Below are 13943 nucleotides of genomic sequence, written 5' to 3' on the forward strand. Positions count from 1 at the left end.
AAGGTTAAATCTCACTGAAATGGACTTGGATTAATATTGAGGCAATGGCTGCCCTCAGGTTGCAGGTCACCAAAATGGCAGGAGTTCTACCACCACACAGGATCTAAACGGGGCTTATCTGTGTAGCCTAGAGGGACCTCCAACTCTGCAGCTTTACATTGCCCAGGGCACTGACCTCAGGAGGCTATCCCTGGCCCATCAGCCATGCAGAGGCAAGTGGCCTGAATCCACATTGCTCAAGGGGCTAGTCCCTTTTTGCAGCAGAATAGCCACAATACAGTGTTGGACCTGAGCCCCAATATAGTGGCCATAAGATAATAATAATAATAATAATAAAAAAAAGTTTTCCTTTTTTCCCACCCCTTCAAAATACCTGAAGTAATGACAGCATTGTCTTGTAACAATGTAACATAAGTGCACTAAGTATAATCAAGAAACAAGGACTTGGCACAATGACAGAGAGCTAAGCTATTTGACAATGCAAGTGTACTGTACAAGACTTAGAGACCCATGAAAAGATTTGCACAACTGTATTTGGATGGTTGTAACTGCAGTATTAAGGTGAGAATCTAAGGGGTCAGCAAAAAAAATCCCCAGCAATAGAATCTGGTAAGCTGGCCATAAGAAAAAGCGATGTGAGGAAGCTTTCCAGGTGAATCCTCTTTGACTAAAGAAGCCATGACTAAAGAAATAGTCTTGTTTGGTTCCTACAGTGTTTAGGGAAGCAGAACACTGCTTCGGAAATAAGGAAGATTGCCAAGATAACCAAGATGCTCGATCCCATCATTGTTTCTTCTTTCTACTAACACCCCACAGAGGCCTGACATTTGGTTGCTTAGGTCAACCGTGTCTTGGTCCCACCTCCTCAAATGGGTAATGCAGCATATTGCTCTGCCACCATTTACCTGACCTCCATCATGGTCATAGCATGAAAGTATGCAGTATATTGACAGTTACCTCACAGTTTCTTTCTTACATAAAGATCCTTCCAGCAGCTTTTACTGTAGTTAATAGCGAGACTGCCGACATCATAAGGAAATGGATCACATCATCACTTCTTTGATTCTGTATAAAATATTTAGTGTTCAAGGGCATTGACTATAGAGTACTGACATCAGATAGCACCTACAGACTGAAAACATTACGGTTTTTTGAGACTAACTTGCAGGATCCAGCAAGAATATTTCATTTTGTAGTTTAACCACTAGTCAGTAGCATAACAACAGCAGAAAATGCAACAACTTTTATTTTCTTTATATAAAACACTGAGCAGGGGATACTAATGGGAAGATCTCATTGATAATATGCCATGAAGAAATGAAAACTAATGAAATAATAGAACTATTCATATAACATGGTGCAAAGAAAGCATTTGTAAGCAGAAAATAATATTTCTTATTTGTCTAAATCTATCCTGCATTTCTCTTGTATAAACAGAAAATTCACTGAAGTACATACAAGAATTCATACTTGTAAGAACCATTGCATTTAACATTTTTCACAGATTCTCTACAGTGACGTACAACTGTGTTCGTTAGGTTGGGTCTTTCTCACTCATCTCATGGGTTTATCGCCTTGCCTGCCACTGAACATAATGGGGTCTGAGGCCTTTCACATATCCTGGGTACAGTGACAAAGCTGAAATGTGTCCAACTGTATAGATTGTTCTATCAAATGCAGGTAGATTTTTCCAGAACCTGGCCACCTGAGCATTTCAGTCTTTTTGACATATATTCTCATATCTTCCACAGAGTTAGCAAAGGACCAATACACAGCTGCATTTTTCTTAGCAAACTAGGAAATGTTGGTCACATCTTACAGGTAGGAAAACTGGGGAACCAGGCAGTGCCCAAAATTAACCAGCTAGTGAATGACAGAGCTAGGAACTGCAGATCTTCTGAGTCCTAGCCCAGTGCGACATCCATTGGGCACTGCCTAGTTTACATTTTACAGAGGAGGGAATTAAAACAAAGAGAAACAAAAGATTTTTGTCTAGGTTAAGAGGACAGACAGCCACAGCAAGTAGCACCCACCTCAAGACTCACTTAGGCTGGTGCTTGTCCCACTGAATACTACTTCTTTATGGACAGAAAGATCCCAGACTGAACTTACCTCACAATAGCACAATGGAGGAGGCAGAGAGTTGAGCAGGTGCTATGGTTTCTTCAGCTCGGGGGAAAAGAATTTCTGTTTACACAGTGCTTTATCCTTCCCAAAGCCATGGTTGGAAGGCTGGCCTAGGGGACAAAACCCTGGATTATCACAAGTGTAATACTTTCTGTGCTCCAGTCTCTCAATGCAGGCTCCTGTTCATACAGGTCTTGGGTATGGTCTCCCCCCCAAACAGTATTTTTTAAATTTACATATTTTTAACTGGTTTCTATACAGGTATATTTAAAAATGGACTAAAACCACAGCACTGAACAGCAGGTGGTGCTGTAAGACTTGGGATGGAGCACTCTCCTGACCGGCTCTCTACAATTGTCACTGAAGAGGGAGGAAAACAGGCTGAGTTTTTCCTCTTATCTGTGTAAAAGGTCTGTAATTAGAGATTATGCAGATACCGTGACTAAGACGGTTGCACTCGGAAACAAAAAGAAATATTAAGCTGTTTTATACCAGTAATTTATGTTGCTACTTAATATGCTGGAAAAACATGGTAACAGGGTCAGCCCAATTCAGATAAGGGACCTTTGGTCCCTGCTTTTGGGCTTCTGTTAAAACTTCATCTGGGAGATAGTCTAGGGCTGGTAGGAACCTCAGTCTCAAGGTGAATTTTTGCCTGCAAAAAACCAACCAAACAAAAATCACTGAACTCTATTTAGGAAATGGAAAGTTAAAGTGGACAAGTAGAGGATTCTTGCCTTGAACTCCAGTGGAAAATAAATGGGAATTTTGATTTCCATGTCCCCTGCCCTAATTCTTATACTCTTTTTCTGTTTACATCCATGGTAGATAGGAGATTAACAAATCCATCATCAAAAAATTTTCAGTTTCGCCACTATTAGCACAGTGCTTATTTGCTGTCTCTTCAGGCACCTGATCCCCAGTGTAACACAAAATGTAGTTTTACACTTCAGTTTCACAACACAACAAAAAAAGTTTGATTTTTAACTTGTGCCACCACATTAGAAATCAAGTTTTAACTAGCTCCTCAGAGGAGCCTATGTCAAGCTCCTCACCACATTCCCATGGAATGAAGCTAGCCCTCAGCCTTTACACCAGGTAGAATGTTACGTTGTGTTACACTTTAAGAGGCTTGTGCCATTTGCACAGATTGTTTCTGTGGACTACGCTGTAGAAAAACCTCAGTAAGAAGAAATGCAGATTTCAGTAACTGCTATCAAAGATCTAATGCCATCTAGACATGCATAAAATAAAAAAATTTTTGTATACCAAAATTGTTGTATCTACATCCAAAGCATTAGGATGCGAATATTTACAAAGGCAAGAAAGGGGGGAGTGGGGGAGAGAAACTACCCAATCTGCTAATGTAATTCGTAGTAACTTATAATAAATAAAAGTCAATTTAGTTTTCCTGTTTTGTTATTAGTACCCAATGGATCCTATAGCAAACTTGAAGCAGGAAGTGACAAGGAAAAGCATGAAAACTTGGGTTTAAGTTTAGTAACTCAGAAATATTCATGCATTCAGTTAGTACAACAGTTATACTGCTTTATCTTCCATTTGTTTCCTTATAGGGGTGGAACTATGAAACACAGACCCAATGTTAACAGATGACAGTTATTTTAATATCTGTAGACTTCAGGAAAAGTAATTCACAGGCTGTTTTAGTGATTTTGTTTGTTTGTTTGTCACTGTTTCAACACAGATAGAAGTACAGTAATATTTTCACTGTTTTTGCTCAAGGACAGAACTGTTTATAATTCTGCTCTTAAACAAAATCACTCACAGAAATTTAAATGCCTATTTTAGAAACCCAGAATTAAAAATTTCTTCCAGATGAGAACTGATTTAGAGAGCAAATAGAAAAGTTTGAATTCCACATACTTTTCAGTTTGAGGAAAAACACACAGGGAAATCTCACAAATAAAAACTACCAATATCACTCTTTCGTCACAAGTTTTGTTGCTTATGATGAAAGGCTGGACCAATAAATGCTTTAGAGAAATATTAACAGGTTTTATCATTAGATGGAAACTCCTGCATCTTATTTTGATGCAACAATATTATAGGTAATCAAGTACATTCCTACATTGGAAACAAACTGGAAAATCTTTATGAATTCCTTTGGCATTCATTGAAGTGTTTCACATGGCTTCAGAGTAAACCTCATGTAAAACTTCTTAACTGGAATAGCAGCCTATCTGGCTGACTGCCTTTAATTACATGTCAGAGGAAACTTACTTGTAGACCTATTAGCAGAAAATCACGTGTTTAAATGTAGGATTCCACTGCTACTGTTTGCGCTGTTATTTCTGGTAGCTCTGTAACTGAATGTTCAGATGTAATATTTGAAATGAGAAGTATGATTTTCTTCCTTTCTCGCATGGCTGTTTAACTGCTTGTGACTTCTTCCTGCTGGGCAAACACCCATCCCAGCAGGAGCCTCATTTAAGACTTGCGTTATATGTGAAGTCTGTATACTGCAACATCATTCCCAACTACATTTAGAAAAACCTGTTGCATATTATGTGCCTTTCTTCTCAACTATTCTCAGCTGTTAGCATGGCTTCTCCAGATGCTGTTACATTAAGGACAGTGGCTTGCTTGCTTTCTTCCCTTCCTTTCTGTGCTTGTGGAATGAGATTTGACAGTCTTCCCTAGGGACTTCAGACTAAAGTTTTGCATTTGAGAAAGTTGTCACAGAACTTCTCCTGCCTTCCTGATTCCCTCGGCTATACCCTCTGCTAGTTTTAATCTTGTTATATCTGAGCTCAACACATGTCAGCTGGGAAGTGCTTGAGCTGAACATATTTAGGCCGTATTCCCCTCTGATATAAGGGTGGGAAAGTACAGACCAGCCAATCTGACTCTAGGTCATCTCATGTGGCAAGTATAAATCTTTTCACTGAAAAAGCACAGATGAAAATTTGTATTTTATGGCCCCTGCATAGATCCAGGGTAAGTAAAGGTCACATAGCAGGAGATCAAACTCCTTGCATTGACTTACAGGTACTACTTATGTCTGTCTTTTATCAGGAGCTGCCCTGGCATAAGGTTGCTCTTCTCTACAGGGAGAGAAGAGGTTGTAGCTGTCAGGGAGCAGCATAAGCAGGGCTACGCCACGACAGTGGCCAAGCGAGGAGCCACAGGCGACCCCAGAGCAGACCAGGCCCTCACTGACAGGGTACCATCCCACAGGGCCCAATCTGGGTGAGCAGAGCTGGAGGTTTGAAACAGTGTCCATCAACAGCCTCTGACATGGTGAGGAAAAAAACCATGTCCAGGGTCTGGCCAGAGATAGTACTGGAAACAAGGCTGTGCTGTGGGTCCTAGGTCCATCCAGAAGGCAGGGCTGAAGTCCAGCCACCTACAACACATATCCCAGCTCCAGCCAGGAAACAAGGCCAGGCTCACAAGCAGAGACAGACACCACCGCAACTCAACCTAGACAAGAAGTGGGTGTGCTGGTCTGAGCTGAAAGAGGGATCCCGGGCCAATGGGCAGAGGGTGTGGGGAGGCTCCAGGTGAGGCTGGTCAGGGCTATTAGAGCCCACAGGGCCCTGTTGGTAGCAGCTGAATGCTTGGCTCTTTTGTGATTGACAAGAGCATGAGCTGCAATGCGCATGTTCTTCAGCTAAGAAATGAGCTGCTGTATGTGAAATAACAGGCACCAAGGGCTGCATGCTTTACTGATTTGAGGGCATGTGTCAGAGCCAGGGGCTGATCACCTACACTCTGCATCACCCACTGGGAGCTGCCATTCCCTACTTGCTTCCTTACAGAGCTCCCAGTGACTTTTGTCACCTCTTCCTTCATGCCAGCAGTTGTGTTCCTTCCTGACATATGGCAAGAGTCCTTGCTGCTTTGCTCCCCGTGACTGCGCACCAAGCAGCTGGCAAAAACAATCAAATAAGGCAGAACTCCAGTGGGAGTGGTAAGCCCTGAATGATTGCTGATCACCTCCTGGTCTTTGTAAAATGGAATAAGAAAAGAGCTGGAATGAGAGAATGGAGCAACTAAAAGCTCCATTGGAGCCAAAACTCTCTGGAGATTTGGAAAACTCACAGGAAGTTTTAAATAACATGTCACGCTGTGCTTGCAAGCATCTGTATTAAGATGCCAGCAACAGAGGAACTCAGTTAGAAGGTTGCCCTATTTCTAGAATAGCTGTCTTGGAAGTGCTTTATGTGCCTAACAATCTCCATGTAACTCAGACAAAAGGAAAGTAATGCTACGACTGTTATAAGGAAATTTGAAGAGTATGGCACCACACAACTGCAAACGGTGAAAAATACAAACTGAAGGTGAAACCAGAGAACAGTCAGTGACAGAACTGAGGCTGAAGAGCAATTTTGAAGGGCTAGATATGTTCCCAGCAGGAGATGAGTCTGTGAGCAGAATAAAAAAATTCTGGGGGCTACTACAGAAATAATCAGAATTAAACCCTCATGAAACATTTTGAGTTCACCAGGCAAAGAAAATCAACCAGTCCACACCAAATACTATGGAGGATGGTCAGTGCTCTGAACTTGAAGACATAAGAAAATCCAAACCACTAGGAGCCACTGGAGGCAGAAAGTCATGCAGAGCTCAAAGTTTGAGTCTGGCAAAAACAGCAAGTGGAGCTGGCATGTATTCATCTCCCAGGGTGTTTTATGGGGAAATTCATCAATATCTTGATGGGATGGAAGGCATGAAGGTTTAATGGAATGCCGTTTTGATCTGGGAAAAAACACTAGCTGAGCATGGCTGGAGGCACAGAGCAACTATGGAGAGAACCAAAACTAAACTAAAGAAAACTTTAAACCTGTATGATGGAAGTAACACACCTGGAAGAGATATATGTTTAGATCACAATAAAGCTGAAGGTATCACTAACATAGCTCTGATTGATAGATAAATAAGAAGCTACAAAGGTTCCTTGAACTGCTGAATTATGGAGAGAGAATTGCCTCTAATCTGCAAGATGCACATAGAGCCCTAATAAGGGGTTGGAAAAATGAAGTCAGCAGCAGCTCAGAAATAGATCCTGCAAGACGACATTATGACTTTCAGCACAGAGTGGCCATGTGAGTGCACTCCCAACCCAGCTTGCTAATCAGAGAAGAGCTCTCAGTTGTCATCATGTTGGAGGCAGACTAAAACACATTTAAGATGTGTATTGCTATCATTTAACTTTATAAACAGAAACAGTAGAGGAGAAAGGGTTAAAAAAATGGCTAGGGACCAGCTCCGGGATGGTTTTTGCCAACCTCCATTTTAAACCATAAACATACAGTTCAGTCCTGAGCTGCCAAATAGTCTCTGCTCGCATGGTGGCTTGCCTACTATGTTTACCACATAATAATTTCCTTTGATCAGCTGGGAGGTCATTGACCTGGAAAAACCATTGGTATTACTTTAGTTTCTGATTGTCTTTGGGTCCAAATCTCTGCTGAAGACAGTCAGCATTGCTTAAGGAACTACAATGTTCAATTGTGGGAACAGCAGGAAATCTCAAAGACTTCAGTAATAATAGTAAATATTGTTTGAAAAGTGTTTAAATGGGCATGCTTTCAAATCCCCTTTCATCTGACAGAAAGATCGGAGAATTTGGAAAGCCATGGCACCTCTATATACGTGTTTCATTCCTAGCTCCATACAGAAATGCTTCATGATCTTTCAGTAGCTCCTGATAGGCTACTGGGGAGGGAGAAATTGCCAAGGTATAGACAGCATTCTGGTATGTCTTTTCTCTTGACATGGTAGAAACTGTAAAGCCATTGAGTTGGAAAGTCTTACATTTATGGAAAAATTATCAGGCGTGGCCAAGGATCAGTTGCTTTTTGTTTTCTTTGTCAGTTTTCTTTGTACTGACAGAAAACCGCATTGGAAGGAACTGGAATCTGTCAAGGCCTTTCATGGCTACCAAATGAGAAATAAGAAATCCAGCTCTGCCTTAATGTCATGGTTTAACCCCAGCTGGCAACTAAGCACCATGCAGCAGCTCACTCACTTCCCCCCCATCCAGTGGGATGGGGGGAGAGAATCAGGGAAAAAACAAAAAAACCCTCTTGGGTTGAGGTAAGAACAGTTTAATAGAACAAAAAGGAAGAAAATAATAATGATAATAATAACAATAATAAAATGACAATAATAATAATAATTTAAAAAGAATTGGAATATACAAAACAAGTGATGCACAATGCAGTTACTCATGATTCACCAACCAATGCCCAGTTAGTTCCTGACCAGCGATGCCCCCTCCAGGCCAACTCCCCCCCAGTTTATATACTGGGCATGACATCACATGGTATGGAATACCCCTTTGGCCAGTTTGGGTCAGCTGTCCTGGCTGTGTCCCCTCCCGACTTCTTGTGCCCCTCCAGCCTTCTTGCTGGCTGGGCATGAGAAGCTGAAAAATCCTTGACTTAGTCTAAACACTACTTGGCAACAACTGAAAACATCAGTGTGTTATCAACATTATTCTCACACTAAATCCAAAACATAACACTATACCAGCTACTAGAAAGAAAATTAACTCTATCCCAGCTGAAACCAGGACACTTACTCATGATAAGAAGTTTGTAGGAAAATTTACATGACACAGCTGTATATCTTGTTAGACATGATGAGAATTTACATATTATGCTGTACATTCATTTCAATATCAAATTTCAAAGGAAAATAAAGGTGTGCTTGTATTGTCCTACTGTCCTGAATTCTACCTCTGATTGCCATTGTTCTGTCCACATTGCTTTATTAATGCAGTTTCAGACAACTCTGCTCTATCTATGACAAATTTAAACTTCCGCATGCTGCCACTAAAACAAACGTCTTTCTTTGCCCTCCAGCTTTGAGTTTTAGAACATTTACATGGTAGCTGAACTTGTTGATTGTCTAAAGAAATAAAAAAGTGAAAGTGCTAACTTCTGTGATGTGGCCAGGAAACATTGATAAGTGATGAATTCTTCTAATAACACTCTTCTACATTTTCCCAGACTTTGTACTGAAACAAGGTGAGACTTATCCTGGAAATATCTGTACCGATGTAATTGTAGCTACACCACAAATGGACATAGCCCATCAACTGCATTAGAGTTACATTAGACATGAATAAATTTTTATATATATTGATCAGCATTAGGTCATGATCTTTCCATGAATATACACTCAAGAACTCAAGGATAAAGTTAAAGTATAGAATCAGCCAAGAGCATAAATATGACAATTTTACCTCACATTAGCAGTGATAGTGTTTTAGTTTAAAAGGATATCTGCAATATAGTTTTATATTTCTTTTTTTCACAAAAATGTCACCGTACCTTGTGGGAAGTGTACTAAGAATGTTCCTTATTAATACCTAGGTTCATGTCAGATACATTAGTCTACTCATCTTCTACTCCAGTGAGGTCTTTTTTTGTAAGAGCTGAAAAGGGGAATTTTTAGCTGTAGCCTACTGAGGTAGCCTATGTTTACATTCATGAGAAGAGGCGGAAACATCCATTTATACACAGTGATAGTAGTCTAACTTTAACTATAGATAACAGGGCATTGAGATTAACAAGCATAGACCCTTTTACCCCTGTGTATTACGTCTATAAAAATGACCCTTGCAAATTTCCCCATCAATGGATTCTGCAAAGAACAAGCATTGATTGAATAGGTGCCACATTCCAATACTCCAAAGTATAGGCAGAACAAACACTATCTGATGCTATCCAGTGTGTTGCTTATTACTGCTTAATCTGCCCAGATACATGGTATGATAGTTCAATTGAGGTCATGTTGATATTCTTGTCATATTGGATATCAGTGGATGGCAAAACTGACAGTGAGACCCTCTAGTTGGGACAGTACCAGCCATTTTCCTTTTTCTTCATGAGCCAATAGTGCATTATTCTACACAGAGAACTGCAAAAATTCCGTGGGCAGTGGGTGATTTTGAAATGAGAATTGCCTAAGTCCATTGAGGTCTTTGTGTGGACTAGAACAGCTAGGGCATCACTTAATCCTGAGTTGTTTAAATTCTTCTCTGGTAATCACAGTCCCCTCCTGTTATAATGCAGGTGTACTGCTGTGACTCTATTAGTTGTTCTCCCTGGAATTTCACTACAAATGATTACGGGAACAAGAAGCATCGGTGGGTGGGGGGCAAAGATTTATATTGTAATGAGATGATGTACTCTGTATGGCTTCTAATGCTATCAGTGTCTGCTCGGAAATTAGGTGTGCTATTTCCCCTTTTCATGGCCAAACACAAATTCAGCTGTGGTATTCATGCAAGCTCATTTGCAAAATATATGATACAGTATATGTCCTACACACATTTTAGATGATCCTCAGGTTTTTTGTTCCCTTGTCATTTAGCATCTGCCTTAACTAGTGGTTCCTATTCAATTTCTGTCCTGCTAGCTATGCTTTCACTGAGCCATAGAAGCTAGAGTTGGAAAATATAGCTAGCAACTCTGGGCTAGCAACTGTCTTACAAAAACATGTTTTTACCTTCCTAGAGTACTTTTGCGAGCCTTGTTCAGTTAACCCTTCCTCTTTAGCTAATCACTTAACTCCTTGATACTTTTCCTGCTTTCCATCTGATCTATGTCTTTTTAATTGTAAACCCAGTACTCGATCGGAGTTTGCTCTTGCTAAAGATCACCCAAGTCTTCCTCTGGGGCAAAACCCAGAACTTCTTGTCTATTTTTTCCTTTTTAATCTTCTAGCTGCTTTTGGCACTACTGGTCTCTCCCCTCTCATAAACTGTTTCCTTTCTGGCTTCTCCTGATTTTCCTCTAGCTATTTCCACCATATTTGTAAGGTCTCCCTCACTGTCTGCTACATCCTTCTCTTATCTGTCACAAGTGTCCCTGAAGGCTTTGCCACTGATCTCATCTCTCTCTGAACCTATTCACAAGAAGAACTTCTGAGATCTTCCAGCCTTCTGTTCTGAAATAACTTCACTGCAATTAACAGGCTGCATGCTCTTATTCCCCAAAGGTTAGAGACTTAATTTTTCTAACTAACTTGTTTATTTTCATTTCTGGGGAGAGAATGAATGTGGCGAGAGAAACAAGGAGTGACAATATAGTCTATGTAATTGGACCCACAGCCCATGCATTGTAACAGCTGAAACCACCACTGGCTCAGTTATCCAGGAAACCTTAGGATAGAGAAAGTCAGAGAAAAACAAACAAAACTAGACATAGTTATGATATAGAAAATATGTGCTAGAATCATAAAAGTGCCATTTCACAGTTACCATAATGAGAACAGCCTTAGATTTTCCATTTCCACTTTATTCTTTTTTTTACTACTGAAGTTTGGAGGATGGAGACAAAAAGAGTACAAGACTGTAATAATAAATTACAGACAAAAATGATTCCCCAAATCATATGTACTTTTTAAAATTTCACCAACCAGCTATATACTTTGCTTCTTGAAGTTTGAAGTTGTCCCTGCTTTGAGGGTGTGTGGGGTGGCTGAACAAGATAACCTCCTTCCAAAGTTATGCTATTGCTCTAAAAAGCCAAAAGAAACCTATTTTTAAAAAATTCTCTCTTCACTGGCATTTTCATTTAAAGCCTTTTAAAGGGTTTTACTAGATTCTTAAGTGATTTATTTGACTGAGACAATTGTTATTTAGCACATGCTTTACCTCTTTATTCAACCTGAGCAAGGCCTCCTTGCAGATCCACTGCTTCCCAGGCTGACAATGATCTGTCACTTGTGATTTCCACCAGTTATAAGTAAGAGAGATGAAATTTATACCTCAGCTGGACCTATCCTGTGAAAACTGCTCTATAAGCAGACATAAAAATGACTATGGTTTAATCTCTTCAGTTTAACTTCCCTTAGCAATTTTCATGCATACACATAAAAGTCAAATCTATATGCTACCCATGTTTCTTTCCTACAATAAACACATCTAAAAGAGAACGGTTATAGTTATTTCTGTTTTTAAACTTACTTGGTTCTCAGTTGTTGTAGTGAATAAGATGAATATTGCTTGTATCTTTGTCTGAGAGAGGTAGGTTAGTCACAGATAGCTGTATAATATAGCAAATACTTTTTGCAGTGACTAAGACAAAGTATTTTATTTATCGTATGATGTTTTCTTTAAGAACACAGTCATACTGGAATCATTCATTCTCAGCTTTTGTCCAGCTTTTCTGTTGCTAAAGGTGGATGCATGACATATGTAGATGACAAGGGCAAAGTTGTGTTGCTAATGCGGATGAATTTTCTCATGGATTCAGCTTTAGCTGCTCAAATCAGGCCATTACCCAAGATTCTTGGAAATATATTTTGTCTTTGAAAAGAAAGCTAATTTCTTAACTTTGGAACAAAAACTCCATAAGTGTGTGCGAGAGACTGAAAGAGTTCATGTCTCAAACATTGTGGTGGGGCAAGTTCTGCTTAAAGACAAACCCTGCACAGCAAGGAGCCAAGGTGAAAAGCCCATCAGCTCAGACATCAGCAACAGGAGGGGGAGGGCATGCTGGAGGGTGCGCAGCTCCCCGTTCTGATAAGCTGTTCTGATACAAAGATCAAACGATGGCCCTGTCTGCAGGGAAGGAGAAGTTACTCCACAAATGACCCCCCAAGCCCAAAGGCTCACAAACTGTTCATTAACCTGACCAGTTCGAGTGCCCGCCCGAAGGAGGGGCAAGGATGATAAAAGGACACAAACTGAAGCCCCTGGTGCGCAAGCCCACCGGGACTGGACCCCTCAGCTGACTGGACACCTCGGCTGACTGAACCAACGCTGGACCCAGGACCGGTGAAATCTTTCTCTCTTCCTTTTTCTCTCTCTGTCTTCTTCTCTCTTTCCTTTTCCTTTTCCACAATCCCTACACCTCATCCGTTTCAAGATATAAACCGTTGACCAAGTCTGAGACTAAGAGTAGATCCAGCCGCCCCTAGACCCTCCTAGTCTGAGGAGGACTCTGGAAAGCAAGGGGGTCTGCTCTGAACCTCGTGACTCAACGGGAGGGATCTCCTTATTCCCTGAATCGATGTATATGGTTACACAGTTTACAGAAGTAGTCTTATGCCAATTCCTGTTGTGAGAAACCCTGCCACCTACTACCATGCCTCCCCAGTTCAGTTTGCTTCTGTCATGAATAAAATCTTTTAATGATTGTTTGGTGTCATTTCACCTTAATTTAGCCCGAGGGAATTTCGAATTAAATACGACTCCCTGGTCTGTTCAGTCTGGGTCATGACAGTGTGAAAGGTAATACCTCTTCTCCAGGAGTATCTCATAAACCCCTGCAAATTCACTACTTTTATTCACTACTCTTATTTTTATATCTTTTTTTTCCCCAGGACCCATATTGGCAAAACAAACAAACAAAAGCAAACACTCCCTCCAAACCCAGTCCCAAATCAAATTAGATTCCCTATTATAACCACAGGATTTTTCACAGATCTGCAACAAGGATGGCCGTTGAACCATTACATGAAAACATGCCTTATTAATAAGGTAGAGTCTTTTCTTAAAAAAAAATATGTTAAAAGCAGATGAGAAATTACTTCTGACTCTGCTTAGATTTCTAAATCTTAGTAATACTTTTGACTACTTTCTGAAAGTGTTTTATGATAATGAGTTGCTATTAGTGATCTACTAAAGCTGAACTCTGCTGTGACAAATGTTAGCACTTTAATTAGCCAATTTGAAAAGAACAAACATAAGAAATACTGAGTCTGTCCTATCCCTGTGAACCTGTAGAATCACTACAAATTTTCTTTCTCCAGCCTACAAGGCAGAGACCACAATGTCTTACTGAAACAGGGACACTCAGTTCCTCCAAGATACCAGCCAGAGGTGGAACATA

This window comes from Aquila chrysaetos, chromosome 3 (genome assembly GCF_900496995.4).
Source record: "Aquila chrysaetos chrysaetos chromosome 3, bAquChr1.4, whole genome shotgun sequence".
Classification (NCBI taxonomy): domain Eukaryota; kingdom Metazoa; phylum Chordata; class Aves; order Accipitriformes; family Accipitridae; genus Aquila; species Aquila chrysaetos.